Genomic DNA, 7,824 nt, shown 5'->3' with positions numbered 1-7,824 from the left:
TACCGGGCCCACGTTTGGTCTACGGGCCGGTGTCCTCTAAAAGAGCAGACGACAAGCAGAAACGTTTGAAAGAGCAGACGACAGTTCGAACGATCAGGCGACCGTTTGAACTTGAAGACGCACTGAATGTAGTCCGCAGGTGGTCCGTACAACTTGACGGTTTTCCGGCGTTCATTTTGGAACAAAACAAATAAGTCTGATGGCCAGAAGTATCCGCAAATTGAACCCAAAATGCTTTCCGCCCAAGCAATCGTGGTCCGATGGCGTCTGTTTTTCCCTTTTCACGGCACATATCCACGTTCTCGGACGAACCGAGGGCATGAAAACTGACCTTCAAACCTTTCTCGACCCTTTTGGTACAGCCCCAGTTGCAGCATTTTGACAAGAAGGCAGGTTTTTGTCTGGTTCCTTTCAAAACAACGCAAAAATACACGTCTCACATGGGCACTTCCGCCCACAGCCCCGGACCGGAAGTGCGTCCGACGCGCCACCACCGCGCCGTGACGTAACAGAGATGAGTTCGTGTATAAAGCTGACACTTTCAACGAATAACGTTGAACAGGTCAAATTTACCTTGCGAAATTTCAAAACTTACTTCTCTTCCTGAAAAATAAAAATGGCAAGAAACTTGCCACAGTCAAAGCCGGGCACGTCCAGAGGAGACCAAGTTAGCGCAATACTACCTAGAAAATAAGGCCTTCGCATGACGTCATCATTAGCGGTACCCCGACCCGCCCCAAGCGGCAAGCACGCCCAAGCTCGACGAGAAACGGCGTCCGTCTTGGCGTCACCGCCACGTGCAAGAGTCGCGCTTTTACACCGAAGCTGGTTATGGCTAGGGTTCAGTGGATATTTCGTGTGCGTCAACAAAAACTCAGAGAAGGTTCGCACCGCCCTCTCTTTGTCGTCGTTCCAAGCCCCGCTTGCGTGCCTAGTTTCCTTTCCTTCCGCCGGGTGGCAGTCCGTCGCGCGTATCTAGTTTCCTTCGGCTCCTCGGGGCGGCGACAGTCCTCAACATGTGTGTGCGTACCTTTCGCAACGATGACTACCGATCAAGACAATATTTAAGTTCGTGCCTTTGTCCAAACTTCCGCGTCGCGTCCAGGGTGTAAGATAGACAGGTGGGGAAACGGCCCATAGAAGGCTACCGCAGCGCCGTGACCGGATTGTGTACTCGTCTGCTTGCGGGTACCGCCGATTTGCGACAGATGGCGCTGCGGCGAGAAGAAAAAAATCGGAATCGGATTTGCATGGAACTTTATGGAAGAGTGCGCAAAATAAACCGGGAGCACGACAGTCCTCCATTGAAAATCCACGAGAAACCATCTCCGTCAGTTTAGCCGGTCGCCACCGGTCGCCCACCCGGAGTGAGAGTTCGCGGTGCTCCACATAGATGTCGCCACAGAAAAAGAGAAAACCGAGGGGGACACAATCCGGTCGCTCATTTGGCTCTCGTTTCCCCACCTGTCTATCTTACACCCTGGTCGCGTCTGTGTCGCGTGCTAAACAGCTTCGCTCGTCATCCACCTTCACAGAGTGGAATAGCTCGTGATGTTTTGTGAGACGCTACACGACGCGCTGGGTGCTATGCTGACGCAAGCATAGCTTGGGTCGCATAGCCCTTGTTGCTCCGCCTTTTAAACGGAGCAACGTGGATCCACTAGGGACGACGTTTGGGTGCGAAAGCCGCAGTATCAGAGCAACGAACTGCAAAGAGTCTACGCGGTAGTATCTCTGGGTAGTATCAGAGCCGTGTATTGGGAGAGTTTGGCCAATAGGCGGAGCAAAGGCCGCCGCCAGCGCCGAATATTCCCCCCCCCCCCCCCCCCCCCCCCGCTTAGAGCGTAAACTAAATTTGTGACAATGCGTCGACCAATCAGGAGACCTCTACTCCATCTCACAAATGTCTGCAGTGAAGACAAAGGCACAGGCGCGTGAGCCTAGCTCAGCGAAACGCTTTTGTTTGTACGAGACCTCGTGCATAGGAAGCACTTTCCAAAGCCACGCGCTCGTGCCCATGCCTTTGTTTGCACTGCTAGAGCAGCGTCCTGAGACTGGCTGAAAGAAAACAGTGCAAAGGGTGGGGTGCGCGAGCGTCTTGAGACGCGGAGTTCCGCTCGGCACGGCTCGAATTATACTTCGTTTCACTTTATCTGCGAGCGAAGCCAAAGCTAGAAGCGCGAGACCAGCGCTTTTTGCATTTCTCCCCAGCTCGCGCGCTCGAGCAAAGCCTGAACGCACGGAGCTTCCGTGCTCGCGCTTCCAGTTTTGCCTTCGCTCGCACATAAGGTGAAACGAAGTATAGTTGTGTCACATATTTAGATCACACGACCACCGCTAGGGGCTGTTGCGCGGCCTGTGGTTGGCCCCGAGATGCTCGCCTATTCAAACCAATGTATGGCCAAACTCTCTCAATAAACGGCTCTGGGTAGTATTAATTTCTGGCGCCATCTCCCGTTTGGCACAGCGAGCAGACGACACGCTCTGTTGTCTGCTCGCTCCGCCAATCAGTAGATGGCGCCACAAATCTCCTCACCCGGTGGTCTGCGAGCGCGTAAGTTACGATCGAACGTGTTATAGCTTGCGGCTTGAACTATATTACTACAGTGTACTAGAATACTTGGGTAGTGTTGGGACCGGAGCGGCTCGGCAACATAGAGATCATATACTAAATCTAGAGGAAAAGGTCCGCCATTTTCCCATACATTCTGGCTGCCGCAAGCGGCGGACCATGCAGGCAGACCCTCTGGGTCCCAAACACGGTTACATCATCAGAGCAGTTTCGTGAACTTCAACAATCCACGAACTTACCGGTGGAAAGATACTCGCGTTCCTTTCGAAGGTTTCTTTTTGCATAGCGCGCAGATGTACGGCCTCGCGTTAACGCTAAACTAAACCATATACCCTGCTTCGCTGGTGGGGCGCGGCTGGGCGCGGTTGAGGAATACGAAACTGCGCAACCACCAGATTTCCGAGATTTCGACAGAAGGGAAGTTAATGCAGCGTAATGACTTTATTGCTTTTTATAAGCGTTAGAATAGCTCAGAATTTAGTTTACAACGTTAAATTATCACTGTTTATATTGCTGAGAGTTTACACTCTTCGCGTTTACCGCGTTTACCATGGCAACGTTGCTTTCTTTCTCTCGTGTTCTGTCGCTCTCTTTCGCGATCGTTCACTCGGGACCCAGGATGTCGGCGCACGGGATTCGCCACTCCTCCTCACCCACCTTTACCCCCCTGCTCGGCAACTGGAGCTCGTGAGGGCGCGTGTATTGACAGTCCGTGGCGGCGCTGTAGTCGAGTTATCCGGAAAACATCGCGCAGCCCGCCTTTTTTTTTTTTTCACTTTGAGCGGTGCACGTGTCGGTACCACGATTTTATACACTCTGTTTCACCTTATGTTGTACCGCAGCGAAGGCTAGAAGCGCTAGCTCATAGCGTTGGCAGCTGGCCTTGGTGCACGAGAGCTTGTGCCGCCGAGATGTGCCCAAGAGCATGAGCTCGCGCTTGTAGCCTTTCTTGTGGTACAACACAAGGTGAAACAGAGTATAGTTCCGTGTGTTTTTCAGTTCAAGCGGTGCGCGTGTCGGGACCACGATTTTATAGTTCCGTATGTTCGATCGTAATATGCTTTGAATCTTGTGTTCTGATTTTGCAGATGGTGAACGCGTTAAAGTAGTGCCGAAATGCCGTCGCCGGCGCCACACATCAAGTCGACTAAGTCACTATTCTACTATTATTTTCATAACGCGGTTTCTGAATCAAGCGAAGAAAGGCAAACTTTTACGATAAATTTCGCGAACCTCGTTGCCTTTTCGCGAATAGTCAAAATTGTGTTTGCCTTTAATAATGACCCCTTTTAAAACTGTAATTGCACCATGGCCAATTAAGCCGTTAATAAACAAGTTAACTAACAGATTTCGGTTAATTATTAAACATTGTAACGGTTATTCACCCATTTATTGTCTACCGAGCGCTACAGATATAACGAAAGACGACATCCGCATATCTGCCACATTCTTTTTTTTTTTTTGTAAAATATGTAAAGTCCTGTAAAGAGTAAAACAAAAACACCCTTTATGTCTGCGTGAACCAGATACGCCCCCTCTGGAACCATGGGTCTTTCCCTTCGAATACCCAGCTCAGGCGAGACTTACCTGGTTGTCAGAAAGCAGCTGTCGGTTAAATGTATTGTTATGAGCGTGTGGGTTTCAGAGGGTTTACCCTGAAGAGGATAATGCGCTGAATATTGTAACCATGTATGCGCTGCACATTGTAACCGTTATTTCAATGCTGTGCTGTAAACTATTACAACTTTTTCCTTGCCTGATCTACGTGTGTTCATGTTTTCTGCTCAAAATGATGTGAAATAGTTGCTTGTTTTCTTTGAATCTTATAAAGCATTACTTGTTCAGCTCACGTTGTCTCAGTTTTTGGACTTAATTTCAATGTGAAAACGCGTGATAAAAATTCTCTCGGCTTATAAGCCATTTCTTACAAGTGAACGTCGGGTGGTCCTCAGATGAACCATGAAAAAATAAGATTCTCACCCCTTTACGACCGTCGCTTGGGTGGCTCGTCGCATGAATGAATACAAGAATGAGTGACAAGTGAGGCGAGCTGATTATATATATAAGGTCAAGAAGAAGAAGACGGGCAGAAAAGAAGACAGAGAAGTTTACCTAGGGTGTTAAAAACATACTAAATCAATCTCGGACTTTAGAATGTGCCGTTTCGTTCCATTATAAAATAAGATAGGAAAAAAATAAAAAAAAAATAAAACGAAAACTGCTTTCGAGTTTTAGATATCCTTTTCAAACATCTAATGTTCGGCCTTTGCGACCAAGAAAATGGGCATATCATTTAAAATGCTCACCATCCGACGAACCGAAAGTCGCAGCTAATTCTACGCTGAAACCACTTGCAATCCGCTTCTTTAAAGTCGCGATTGTTTTTATGTAAAGGAAGGGTAATGTAGCTTGTACCGTCCAATAAATTGAAGCATCATGTTGCTAACGGCGTGCCGCAGCGTAATTGATGCCGCGGTGCGACCGCTGGCAAGTTGTAGCTGTATAAGAAATCCTAAGTGCACTCAAGCGGCAGCAAAGATTCATATTTTAGCGCGTGCAGCCGCGCATGCGCACACCTTCCGGATAACGCGCCGGTGTCGACACCTGTCGCGATCAATACCACGCGCTTCAGGCGAGCCCCTCCGGTCCCAACACTACCCAAGTATTCTAGTACACTGTAATATTGCGGCTTGAACGTGGTGGGGCGTGAAAACATACAGCGCTTAACAAGACAGGAGAATCTACAAGCCCATTGACAACTTTGTGTAAAAACAAGATATGCCGACAACGCTGTCTGTCAAACAGAGTATATAAACCAAGTCTCTTGAGCAGCCGATAGTGATTATAATTAAACTTACGTCCAAAAAACGATCGGAAACAATGCGAATAAAACGTGATGATTAAAATTCAATGCCTTATCTATAAAAACTCCAAGATCACGAGCAACACACACTCGTTTGATGACGACGCCATCTAAGATGAACGCAAGGAGCTTTGGCTTTCTACAGAGACCTATAGCCTGTGTTTTATGTCCATTAAGCAGGAGATCATTATTAAAGCACCACCTACCTATGTTATCGACATCGCTTTGAAGAAGTGTGCATTAAGAATGTGAACCAACATGACGAAACAACTTTACATCGTCGGCAAATAAAAGCACTTTAAAATTTTTTACCGAAGATACAATGTCATTCACAATTATTGAAAACAAAAGTGGACCCAAGTTGCTCCCCTGAGGCACCCCTGACGACGAAATAGAGGTTTTGGACATAAATCCCGATACACGAACACAGTTCGTACGATCACTAAGGTAGCTCCTAAACCAATAAACCCTCTGTAATGTCTTCGGACCTTGAAGGTAAATAAATAAATTACAATACGTTGAACATAGGCCGTAGTCATCTAGTTTACGCAGGAGCCGATCATGATCGACCGTGTCTAAAACCTTCGACTTGTCAAAGTGGATGACGTCTACTTGTTGACGGCCGGGAACAAATGGCACAGCATAATCTAAGAATCTGCACAAATTTGTTTCCTCCGATTTTCCCTTCAAGAATCCGTGTTGCTCAGGACAAAGTTTTTTGGCGGAAGTATTTGTAAAGACCATTATGCAGCGTCATCTCAATAACTTTAGAGAAACTAGATAATAAAAAGACAGGGCGATAGTTGCTGACAATGGACCTTTTCCACATACCGACAGCACCAGGCGGTGGCTGCACGAACTAAAAATCAAGGAAGTGACCTACCTACGCTACCAGTCGATAATGGCGGCTACACTACCCCTCTTTAGAGTCGCGTGCCCAACGCGACTTTAAAGAGGGGAATCCGTGGCGTCCACCCAAACGTCGTGTTTTCCTTTCCGTCGACTTTCTTTATGCTGCAGTTACGTGTTCCTTCCGAATTTCCTCGATTTTTCGTTTCGACTTCCGCCGCTTGGCATCGGGCGCTCGCGCGTGCGCAGACCGCTTCTCGGAAAAGGTCCATTGTGTTATCGCCTGATTTAAATATCGGAACTATCACTGAGTGCTTCCATAGAGACGGGAATCTGCCCGATTGTAGCGACAGGTTAAAGATATGAAGCAACACCGGAGTTAAAATATGAGCACGTCCCTTTAAAATAAAGCTCGGTATTCCGTCTGCGCCAGCAGATAACTTTGACTTCATGTCTCTTATGCATGCATTTATCTCAAGCTCATCTATTGGAACAAACGGAAAAAAAATCACAGGTATTTGGGCATCTCACAGCTGAATTCGTGTTAGTTCCAGAGGAGAAGCATGACATAAAATTATTGATTGATTGATTGATTTATTGATTGATTGATTGGGGTTTCATGGCGCAAGGGCTACTAAGGCCAAAATGCGCCAAGAGTGGAACTATTGTATAAGCAAGGGTTTGTAAGAAGAAAGAGCTATAGTAGCTGATGATGTAATAAAACTACGTATATGAGATTGTATAACTGTATACAGGATGAAAGCGAGTTCGGATTACTAATTAAAATCATAGTCGGTGTATAAGGCCGATGTCCTTAAGAAAATTAAAGACACAAGCATGCGGAATCAACGGCTGTTCGCCAAGTAAAATAAATAAGTGCAGCGGAGAATGTTCTTGATATATTTGCGAAAAATATTTGAAACGACCTTGGTCATACTTCGGGCACTCAAGTAGGATGTGTGATATTGATAGAGATCTGGCGCATCCTCTCCACGCAAGAGATGCCCATAGGTGAGACGCGTATGACCAATCCGTAGCCGGCACAATACCACCTCATAAAAGCGTTCCCGATGCCGGGCGCTCCCCCAGTCACTTAGAAAAGGTTTTACAGCATGCAGTTTATGTGTTTCATTATTCCATTCGCGTTGCCACTTAGTTCGAATGCAACACTTCAAAGGGATGTGGTAGTCTTTGTATGGTATTTTTGTAGGTCTATTTGTCTCTCATTTGCAGAATTTGCAGCACCATCGGCCTTTTCATTACCTGGGATGCCGACGTGGCTTGGGACCCAGCAGAAAATTATCTCAATCTTCTTGTACGAGGCAGCGAAAACTTTATTTTGTAATTCTAGAACAAGTGGATTTCTAATGCGCTTCAGTGATGTAATTGCTCTTAATGAGCTCAAGGAATCTGTGTAAACAATTGAGTGGCGAAGCCTTTTTTTCGTTGCGTAGTCAACAGCTAACAGCAGGCCATAGAGCTCAGCTGTCAGTATGGCGGCTGCATTTTGGATTCTCTTGATCTGTTTCACAGATGGCCC

Source organism: Ixodes scapularis, unplaced genomic scaffold, assembly GCF_016920785.2.
Source record: "Ixodes scapularis isolate PalLabHiFi unplaced genomic scaffold, ASM1692078v2 PGA_scaffold13__105_contigs__length_92229423, whole genome shotgun sequence".
NCBI lineage: Eukaryota > Metazoa > Arthropoda > Arachnida > Ixodida > Ixodidae > Ixodes > Ixodes scapularis.
This window is presented reverse-complemented; position numbering follows the sequence as displayed.